Below are 10,882 nucleotides of genomic sequence, written 5' to 3' on the forward strand. Positions count from 1 at the left end.
AATAATAAAATAAATTCAATTACTTAAGGAATAAAATTTGCTCATATAATTAACGAATAATTGTTACTTTATATAATTCGGTTCATAAAAATTGTATTACCCTTCGACTCCGTCGTCACATGACGTCATTTTTTTTATTTTGGCGAAAAGAAATAGTATTGTCATTACTGGTGTGAGTTTGCAAACGTTACTCATTACTGTAAGGTCAAGCTTAATATATTTACAGCCAGCGCTCTGCATGCTCGGTTTTAAAATGGTGCAAAACGTCAATATCGTGAAAAGCCTAAATTAAGACACGTTTGTGGCTTAATTTTTTAATACTTAAAAACTTATTACAATACTGCCTTATCCGAGTTCATAAGAAACTGAGAATAAGGATACGATTTTGATAATTTTCATCTAGGAGGGAAAATAACGCCAAATTGACGAGTTTTAAAAAAGTTTAATAACTTTTAAAACTGCCGTGATAGCCTACTTGGCAGAGCACTGGACTTACATGTCTGAGAACGAGAGTTCGAATCTACTCGTCCGAAGACTCCCCTAGTAGTAAATGGTGACTAGTGCACGTTAAATCTGTCGGATCACGAAGTCCTCCATGGTTTCATAACAAATAATACCTCTGGGGATATTGAATTGGGGATAGATCGTTCTCTGATGCAGGTCAAAAATTACGATCTGTAGATGAATGAATGGGTCTGCCCTAAAAACGGATGGGACGTTTGGGTTTAGCAGAAATCGAATTTTTGGCCATGGATGGCGTCACTGGAAAATAAGAACAATCGCACCCCTTGGCATACGGCAACAACAGCAACTTTAAAAATAAAGTTATTTGTCTGTTCTAAAACCCAGATAATTCTTCATGGAAAGATCGTCTATGTACTATAATATTATAGCCTTGCTTCATCTGCAATAAAAATGGGGATTTTTATCTAAAATTTTGATGTTTCTATTCTATTTGCCAAGATAAGGTTAAGGTGTCGATTTCAATAATGCTAATGCATCTTTTCAAACTATTTCATAAGTGTATAGATCATAGATCTGATGATTTCGATCTTTTCGAGCTTTTTTACCTTTTCCAAACTTTTCAGACACCCTGTAGATGCATGTAATATTTATTTTTTGCAGCGAAACTGCAGACAGCTTACGTAGATGCTTCGGAATTCGTAGTGCGCCCAGATCCAATTGATCTCGAGTCTAATCTGAATGTTACAGCATGGTTAAAAGTCTTAAAGGAAGTTCCTGAAGGTGCAGTTCTCAAGGCTTCTTATTACAGGTTAAAAAAGATTTTCGGTATGGAGGTTGATGTTTATATTCCTTGTCTGCTGAACAAATTCGGATCTTGGTAAGTTATTTGACACTATAATTTCACTGGAAATTATTATTTTTTTGTTACATGAGATTTTTAAAAAAAAGATTTTAGATACTTTTGTATCGCTGATTTCAGGTTTGTAATCGGTTTCTTTCTCCAAGCTACAGTTTTTTTTAAAGACATTTTTAGTTATGTCGAAGTTTAAAAACGTTATATATTACAGGAAGTCATATCGTTATATATAAAACATTTCTAGGGGAGTTCGGATCAGGATTAAAATTGCATTGACATCCATGCCCAGAAACGCTGTTATACGCTCTGCTAGGGGTGCTTCTCTATTATGAAAAGTTTTTTTTTGCTTGTTTCTGAATAGGTCATAATAGGGAAGCACTCCTAACTGCATACGATGACCTTTACGGCCATGCGTTCCCATGCAGTTTTAATCCTGATAATGTGCCCTAACTCCGCTAGAAGCTTGTCACAACATTGACGCGATTCCCTATTATATTCTAAACTTGTGCGATTCGACAAAAAAGAAACTAAAAATATAATTTTAAAAAAAATCTGTAACTTTAGGTGCAAAACTAATTTCAGATTTGAAATCTCCTCACCCAAACTAGGCAAGATCAAGTATTTGCATAAATTCTCCATTGTTATTAACCATATTTTAAATTACTGTACTCTCGATCGCCAATGCACTTTTCTTAGGTTTGAGAATAGTTAAGATTTGTAAAAATAAGGACAGCTATTGAAGTGTTCGTCTTAAGGAATTGGTCACTCAAAGATTTTCGACGTTTTTTTTTTGAGGGACTTTACTTTAGTATAATATAACCTGAATAGTATATTGAATCAGGAAGAGAATAGATACGTACACAAATTCGAATTTTTGCTTAACTCTTAATAATTCATCGCGTACGTCAAGAAAGCTTCAGAAGCTACCTTCTAGAAGTCTAAATTCTTGTGTTTGGGGCCTGGCTCATAGCTCAGATTTTCTCCTCTTGATTTTAAATTAAAGTTGTCTTTTTAAGTTGTCTTTTTAAAATTATATAATTTCCTGATGTTTAAATTACTTTAAAAGTCAACAGTTGTTCTTACTAGGTTGTAACGGGTACTTTAAATTTATAATAGTGAATGTAAATTAACGCTGTAGGAATTTTGAACTTTTAAACTATCTCTGTTGTTTAGAATTCTGATTACGAAGACATCGGCTTAAAGCTACGTTGGTAATGTACCTAGTAACTTTGCCACGTAAGTTGCTAACGGGATTTTGCCCCGTAATGACAAATTTTAGTGTTTAAATAAATAAAGAAAAGCATTGGATTCCTGTTCATTGGTTAAAATTAGGTTGAAAACAAAAAAGGCGCATGTTTGTGTCAATTTTGTAAATATGCATTTCAAACTGTATCCATTTTCATAAACACGCTTTTTGAGAGCTATTCAATGTCGCAAATACGCATTTCGAGTTGTGTCCATATTAAAATACTCACCGACGAGTTTTAAAGTATTGCTTACGCTTGGTCCTAGAATATCTTGTAAACTTACTAAAAAGTTATTATGGTGGCTTAATGCAACTTCCGCCTTCTGTACTCTTCTTTGTACCATAAATGAATTTAACGTGAATGATTAGATGGTTGATTAACATATTACTCGTTTTACAGCAAAATGCAGTAACGTAACGGTTCAACTGGTTGACTTTTTTGTTGGTGTGTCTTATGGGTATTAAATGAAATCTTAATAATAATAATAATAATAATATATAAGTTAAGAAGAAAAATATGTTGCTTAGCGAATTTAAGCTGATTTATTAATCAGCATCTCAAACTACCAGCATTGATTGTATTAGAATTGGATCAACTGAAAAAAGTTAGGAAACAATATTACAAGCTTTCATTTTATTTCACGTGATTTAATTTTGAGTCGTGTCGACTCTGAGGATAGAGTGTTTGTTTCCTAATGAGGTGACGCAACTTATAGTAAGAATTCTGCTTTTGGTGTATAGACCATAGTGCTGCCGTAAAATATCCTCTGTGGTAAACGGATTATGGTTTAGAATTTCCTTTCTGTCGGGCTAACTGTGAGAGGTTTATTAGTTATCCTATCCGTGCAACGCAAATGCGGGTTAGTTCCATGAAAAGTCCATGAAGTTTAATTTGACACTATGCTTAATCCAGGACTCTCCTTGTCTTCTGGGTTGGGTTCAGAGTTAGAAGACTACAGAGTTGGACATTGATAGCCATAAACTCTGATTTGAGTCGGCTGTTCAATGTTGGTCATAAAATAAAATAAAATTCCTTAACTAAAATGTTTTTCGTTTCTTATGTTAAATTTCAAGCTGCATGATTTATTATTGTTGTTGAACTATAGTGTGTAATAAGAGATTCTTTTCTGTAGTACAAAGTACTGGTGTGATTACCTTCGAGATTTTGAAGAACAAGTGACGCCATTTTTCCCCGAAGGAGTGCCAAATCACTGCCCAGTAAAACCTGGTGAATATGGCGGCACCAATATTCCAGTCAAAATACCTGAAATGGGTACGATTGCCAAGATAATAGTTGCGGTATGTATTGGGGTCAATTGTATCCAATAAACTGTTTTTAATCCGACCTATTTTTAAATTTCTATTTAAGGTGATATGTCCGTAAAATTGGTAAAGTACATATTTGAAAACTGCTTTAAAGTCAACAGTGTTTTTAAAATAAATGTTAAGTTTATGAGTCACATTTATAAATCTTTTAACAAAATACCTATCTATTTCAATAAAATTCAAATGAAAAAATGTATTTGTCCGAATTGTGAATACCATTAAAAGTGAACTCATAAAGCGCTAAAGTGCTGTGAATATTTTTTTTTAAAAGTGAAGTGACTGGTAACATAATTATTTTATTTTTGAAATTTATCTGAGAGAAGTATGGCAATCGTGCTCTACTAAATTTATTATTACTGTAAATGTTTATATTTTGATCAGAAATTATGTGATTGAATTTTTTTTAAAACCTAAGTGGTAGACAATATCCGATATTATAAACATTAACAGTGAGGATTTCGATCTACCCCTTTTATGAAGGAACATTTTACAACTCGGCAGATTGTTGCGTTTACGCAACGTCGGAGAAGAATGGTTTAAAGAATTACATGTGTTTGATTAATATTTTTATTCATTCGTATTATCTAGTGGCTGTTAATTGTGTTAAGAATGAATTATGAAAGCTTTATTTATTTTTTAAATTTTAAAAAATAATAGTGGTTCTGACTAAGACCTTATTAACAGTTAAAAAGTGGGAAAAAATTGAGAATTGTTCTTACACTTGTTTCAGTCACATGTCTTTAGAATAATTTAATAAACACACTACACACGTTGTATTTGGTGGTGTATCCTTTATAGTACTCGTATAAATTGTTGTATACACTACAGTATATACCATTTCTAATTTTTATAAAAATTCTCGACGTACCACTCATAGCAATTACATGCTAATTTTATGCTAATTATGTTTGGCAACAGTAGTTTTTTAGAACATTTTATCACTGTAATTTAATGTTTGTCTTTACTTTTGTTATTATTTTAGATTCAGTAAATCACAATTAAGTTTTTTTCTTAAAGGTTTTTAATTTAAAACCTATCACAAAGGTTTCCCTTTTTTAAAAAAATAAACTGCCAAAATCTTATGTAGATTTATAATGAAGTTGGTTTTCCGAATGGAAACTATATTGTACAATTTGAAAAAAATTTAAATAAAAAATAATTCAGATATTTTTTTAAATCTAGGGAAGGTATCGAACAGAACTTGAATTGGTAATAAATCAAAAAGTTGTTGCATGCTACAAGATTTGGGCGGAAATGACATGGAAATAAGAGAAAAAGGTCGTTTGAAGAACTGTTATGAGACACAACTTCCACTGAAGATTATTTTGCGACGTTTTGTAAATTGATTTATTTATGTAATTTCTTATAAATGCTTTTTTCCAAACGTCATTATTTTTGTTTTATTTTAAATAAATTAAGTTTCATATTTTTATCAAAATTCAATGTTGAATGGTTCGTAAGTTACTTTCTAGATTTACAAACTTTGAAAAGCGCTCTATTCAATATTACCCAAGTAACTACTCCTAACAACATTTTACGCAATTATAGCCAAATAAGGGATAACATTAAAAACAAGGCAAACTTTACACTTTATTTATGTTGTGAAATTAGTTTTCTTACATTTGTTTTAGGCTCACTGCCAGTTAGAATTTATGAATTACAGAAAATTTTTGTGAATGATAAAATTTCACGTAAATTTGAATACAAATCACAATAATAAAACTTATTAGAACTTAAAACTTAAGCTTGTTCACACATCTCCTGGTAAGCATAACATAAGCGGAGGAATACATCAGAAGTTTTCGAAATTTCTTCAGGTTTTAGGAAGCTTGTTTTTAAATTACATTCAGTCAACTTTACATAACACTTGTATAACATTTGCAATTAAAAATATTTAAATATTAGTACATCTTTTTTATGACACTAACAGCAATAGCATTTCAAAATATTGAGTTAATACCAAAAAATAATAATAATAAAAGTAGAATTAGTAATTTTAAAAATATCAAGAGGTCTAATCTGATGTCATTTCACTTACCTCATCAAATCAATCCATCAATCAGTTACAGATGCAACCAATTGGATTACGTTTCTATTGGGACAGGAATACAAACCGCCCAATGGGAGTAATGTAAACGGAAATTAATTGAATGATAATGGAAGGTTGTTCTAGTTTTGCCTTTGACTTGGACATCTCTATGGGTAGAATTATTTAAAGACACCAACAGTATTTTAATTTAAAAATCTTGAGTTAGTATTGCCTACAATAAATCACACAATAAAGTTTTTGCACATATAAAAAGGGTCTGTAGATGAGTTTTATGTTTAATGACACTGNCCTATATATATATATATATATAATAGCAAATTTAGGATGATTTATTATATCAGCATCGCAAACTATCGGCATTGATTGTATTAGAATTAGATCAGCTGAAAAAAGTTAGGAAACATTCTAACAGGAATATGAAATGAAGGCATTTCTTTAATTTTATTTCACGTGATTTACTTCAAATCGTTAATTTTGAGTTGTGTCGCCTCAGAAGATAGAGCGTTCCTAATGAGGTGACACAGGTTATAATAAAAATTCTGCTTTTGGGCGTATTGACTATAATACTGCCATAAAATATACTCTGTGGTAGACGGATTACGGTTTGGAGCCCCCTTTCTGTCAGGCTAACTGTGAGAGGTTTATTAGTTATCCTCTTCATGCAACGCAAATGCGGGTTAATTCCATGAATAGTCCATGAAGTTTAGTTTGACCCTGTGCTTAATTCAGGACTCTCCTTGTCTTCCTTGTTGGGTTCAGTGTTAGAAGACTACGAAGTAAAACATTGATAGCCGTAAACTCAGATTTGAGTCGGCTGTTCAATGTCGGTCATAAAATAAAATAAAATTCCTTCATTAGAATGTTTTTCGTTTCTTACGTTAAATTTCCAGCTGCATGATTTACTATTGTTTTTGAACTGTAGTGTATAATATGAGATTCTTTTTCTGTAGTACAAAGTACTGGTGTGATTACCTTCGAGATTTTGAAGAACAAGTGACACCATTTTTCCCCGAAGGAGTGCCAAACCACTGTCCAGTAAAACCTGGTGAATATGGCGGCACCAATATTCCAGTTAAAATACCTGAAATGGGTACGATTGCAAAGATAATAGTTGCGGTATGTATTGGGATCAACTGTATCCAATAAACTATTTTAATGAGACTTATTTTTAGATTTCTATCTAAGGTGATATGTCAGTAAAATTGGTAAAATACATATTTGAAAACTGCTTGAAAGTCAACAGTGTTTTTAAAATAAATGTTAAGTTTATAAATCAAATTTATGAATCTTTTAACAAAATGTCTATCTATTTCAATTAAATTCAAATGAATTGTGAAAGTTGAATACCATTAAAAGTGCATATCATTGAAAGTGAACTTATAAAGCACTGTGAACTTTTAAAAAGAAAAAAAAATAAAGAGACTGGTAACTCAATTATTTTATTTTTGAAATTAATCTGAGAGAAGTATGGCAATCGTGCTCTGCTAAATTTATTATTACTGTATATGTTTATATTTTGATCAGAAATTCTTTGATTGAAAGTTTTTTTTAACCTAAGTGGTAGACAGCATCCGATATTATAAACATTAACAGTGAGGATTCCGATCTACCCCTTTTATGAAGGAGCATTTTACAACTCGACAAATTTGCGTTTACGCAACGTCAGAGAAGAATGGTTTAAAGCAGGGTTTCTTAACCTGTGGTTCATGAGCCCCTAAGGGGTCCACGAGTTATATTTTGGGGGTCCGCTGACTACTCCTAATTTTTAAAACGTTTGGAAGCCGACCCATTGCTTGTAAAGCGAGCTATGGCAGCTATAATTCCGTTTGTTACAGTGTATCTTTGCAGAGAGGGATTTTCCACACTTGTGACAATAAAAACATAATATCCAAATCGATTGAATGTTGAACATGATATGCACGTTGTTTTGTCGAAAACCATCCCCCAATTCAATTTATTAATTAAAAAAAGCAGCAGCAACCTTCACATTAAAAATTTTAATTTTAAAAATTTTATATACTATTAAAATAATAAAATTAAATGTTTTCTAACAATTGATGTTTTTTACAATTATTTTTTTCATGGTCCGTGACTTCTTAAAATTTTTTAAAAGGGGTCCATTATATCGAAAAGGTTAAGAAACACTGGTTTAAAGAATTACAACATGTGTTTGGTTAATATTTTTATTTATTCGTATTATCTAGTTGATGTTAATTGTGTTAAGAATGATTTATAAGAGCTTTATTTCTTTAAATTTTTAAAAAAAAAACAATAGTGGTTCTGACTAAAAACTTGTTAAAAGTTAAAAAGAGAGTAAAAAAACTGAGAACTGTGCTTACACTTGTTTCAGTCACATGTTTCTAGTACAATTTAATAAACACGCTACATCACTTTGCTTGCAGTTTTACACACGTTGTATTTGAGGGTGTATCCTTTATAGTGTAAATTGTTGTATACACTACAGTATATGCCATTTCTAATTTTTATAAAAATTCTCCACGTACCACTCATAGAAATTAAATGCTAATTTTATGCTAATTATATTAAATGCTAATTATATTTGCAACAGTGGGTTTTTAGAACATTTTATTATTGTAATTGAATGTTTGTGTTTACTTTTGTTATTATTTTAGATTTGCTAAATCACAATTAAGTTTTTAATTCAAGTTTTTTAATTTAGAACCTATCACAAAGGTTTCCTTATTTTAAAAAAAATAGACTGCCAAAATTTAATGTAGATTGATAATGAAGTTGGTTTCCCGAATGGAAACTATATTGTACATTTTGAAAAAAATTTTCAATCACAAATAATACAGATATTTTGTTAATCCAGGGGAGGTATCGAACAGAACTTGAATTGGTAATAAATCAAAAAGTTGTTGCATGCTACAAGATTTGGGCGGAAATGACATGGAAATAAGAGAAAAAGACGTATGAAGAACTGTTATGAGTCACAACTTCCATTGAAGATTATTTTAAGACGTTTTGTAAATTGATTTATTTATGTAATTTCTTATAAATGCCTTTTTTTCAAACATTATTATTTTCGTTCTATTTTAAATAAAGTTTCAAATTTTTATCGAAATTCAATGTCGAATGGTTCGTAAGTCGATTTCCAGATTTTGTAAGTTACTTTCTAGATTTTCTAGCTTTGAAAAGCGCTCTATACAATATTACCCAAGTAACAACTCCTTACAATATTTTAGATAATTGTAGCCAAATAAGGGATTACATTAAAAACGAGGTAAACTTTACACTTTATTTATGTTGTGAAATTAGTTTTCTTACATTTGTTTTAGGCTCACTGCCAGTTAGAATTTATGAATTACAGAAAATTTTTGTGAATGATAAAATTTCACGTAAATTTGAATACAAATCACAATAATAAAACTTATTAGAACTTAAAACTTAAGCTTGTTCACACATCTCCTGGTAAGCATAACATAAGCGGAGGAATACATCAGAAGTTTTCGAAATTTCTTCAGGTTTTAGGAAGCTTGTTTTTAAATTACATTCAGTCAACTTTACATAACACTTGTATAACATTTGCAATTAAAAATATTTAAATATTAGTACATCTTTTTTATGACACTAACAGCAATAGCATTTCAAAATATTGAGTTAATACCAAAAAATAATAATAATAAAAGTAGAATTAGTAATTTTAAAAATATCAAGAGGTCTAATCTGATGTCATTTCACTTACCTCATCAAATCAATCCATCAATCAGTTACAGATGCAACCAATTGGATTACGTTTCTATTGGGACAGGAATACAAACCGCCCAATGGGAGTAATGTAAACGGAAATTAATTGAATGATAATGGAAGGTTGTTCTAGTTTTGCCTTTGACTTGGACATCTCTATGGGTAGAATTATTTAAAGACACCAACAGTATTTTAATTTAAAAATCTTGAGTTAGTATTGCCTACAATAAATCACACAATAAAGTTTTTGCACATATAAAAAGGGTCTGTAGATGAGTTTTATGTTTAATGACACTGACAGCAATATTTATAGAATATTTGCAAGATAAACGCAATTTTTGCATTTTAAAAATATAAAGCTATTGTTTAATGAAAATTTTGTATGCTCTTGTGTTGAAGTAAGATTATACTTACTTATTACATTGTAGTTCGTGATTTGCGTCCCTTCTCAGGACACAAATGAAGAGATGAGTGGATGAAAGATACAAGTGACATTTTTGTCACAATTGCGATAAAACGGAGATAATTTTTATTTTCACGATGCAATATTCATTTAGTTTCTCACGTCTTTCGATTCCGAAGATTTTAAAAGACGAAGTGACGTCTCTGAGTGCTTTTAGAGTGGAAAAATGGTCCAAGTGCATCATGAACGTGAGTTCAGTTTACCAGTGATGTGGGTGGAGTCTAAACGCACCTTAGATAAATAAACATTCACCTATTCGACATCCGACCCCTAGAAGTTTCGCGAGCTCGAGATTATCCTGTTACGCTAATACCACTTCATTCACAGTACCTTCACAACTAGTAAAAAGAGTCATCCGAAGGTGATAAGCACGGCTTTACACATTTTACTTTTGAAGATCTTCTGTAATCGTCCTCTAGCAGTCGAATTTTTAGTTTCATTTAAGTAAACATAAAAGATATTTTGAAACATTGCATAACAATACATTAAAAGAGTGAAGCGACCAGTTTGGCCCTCCCCAGATAGAGTACACCAATTAGGGATCCAAAATCTTAGAATATAATCATAATTAATTTAAAAAAAAAAACATGTTACAGACTTGTTCATCAAAATTGTATGGAACTTTATTCCATTTGGTTAAATAAAATATTTGATCAAGCAGAACACTGATTTTTCAATTAAACCCGTTATTTTTTAGATAATTCCCTTTTCTCTATAATTAATAATTATAAATACGTTCAAAAACTCATATATATATATAATGGTTTA

General features: G+C 30.8%; 1 protein-coding gene across 3 annotated transcripts in view; it reads left to right on the forward strand.

Moving 5' to 3' along the window:
• Window positions 1–9,028, forward strand: part of LOC107443929 (transcription factor IIEalpha) — a 34,152-nt gene extending 25,124 nt beyond the window's left edge. For 2 of the 3 annotated variants that reach the window (XM_016057954.3, XM_016057953.3), the window contains 3 exons: window positions 1,126–1,342; window positions 3,701–3,866; window positions 5,076–5,282. The gene's annotated coding sequence lies outside the window, so the exon portion shown is untranslated. Of the gene's footprint in view, window positions 1–1,125; window positions 1,343–3,700; window positions 3,867–5,075; window positions 5,283–6,893; window positions 7,060–8,776 lie in introns of those variants that run through there. The other variant, XM_071181230.1, reaches the window with a different exon arrangement.
• The last annotated feature ends 1,854 nt before the right edge of the window (window positions 9,029–10,882 follow it).

Source organism: Parasteatoda tepidariorum, chromosome 5, assembly GCF_043381705.1.
Source record: "Parasteatoda tepidariorum isolate YZ-2023 chromosome 5, CAS_Ptep_4.0, whole genome shotgun sequence".
NCBI lineage: Eukaryota > Metazoa > Arthropoda > Arachnida > Araneae > Theridiidae > Parasteatoda > Parasteatoda tepidariorum.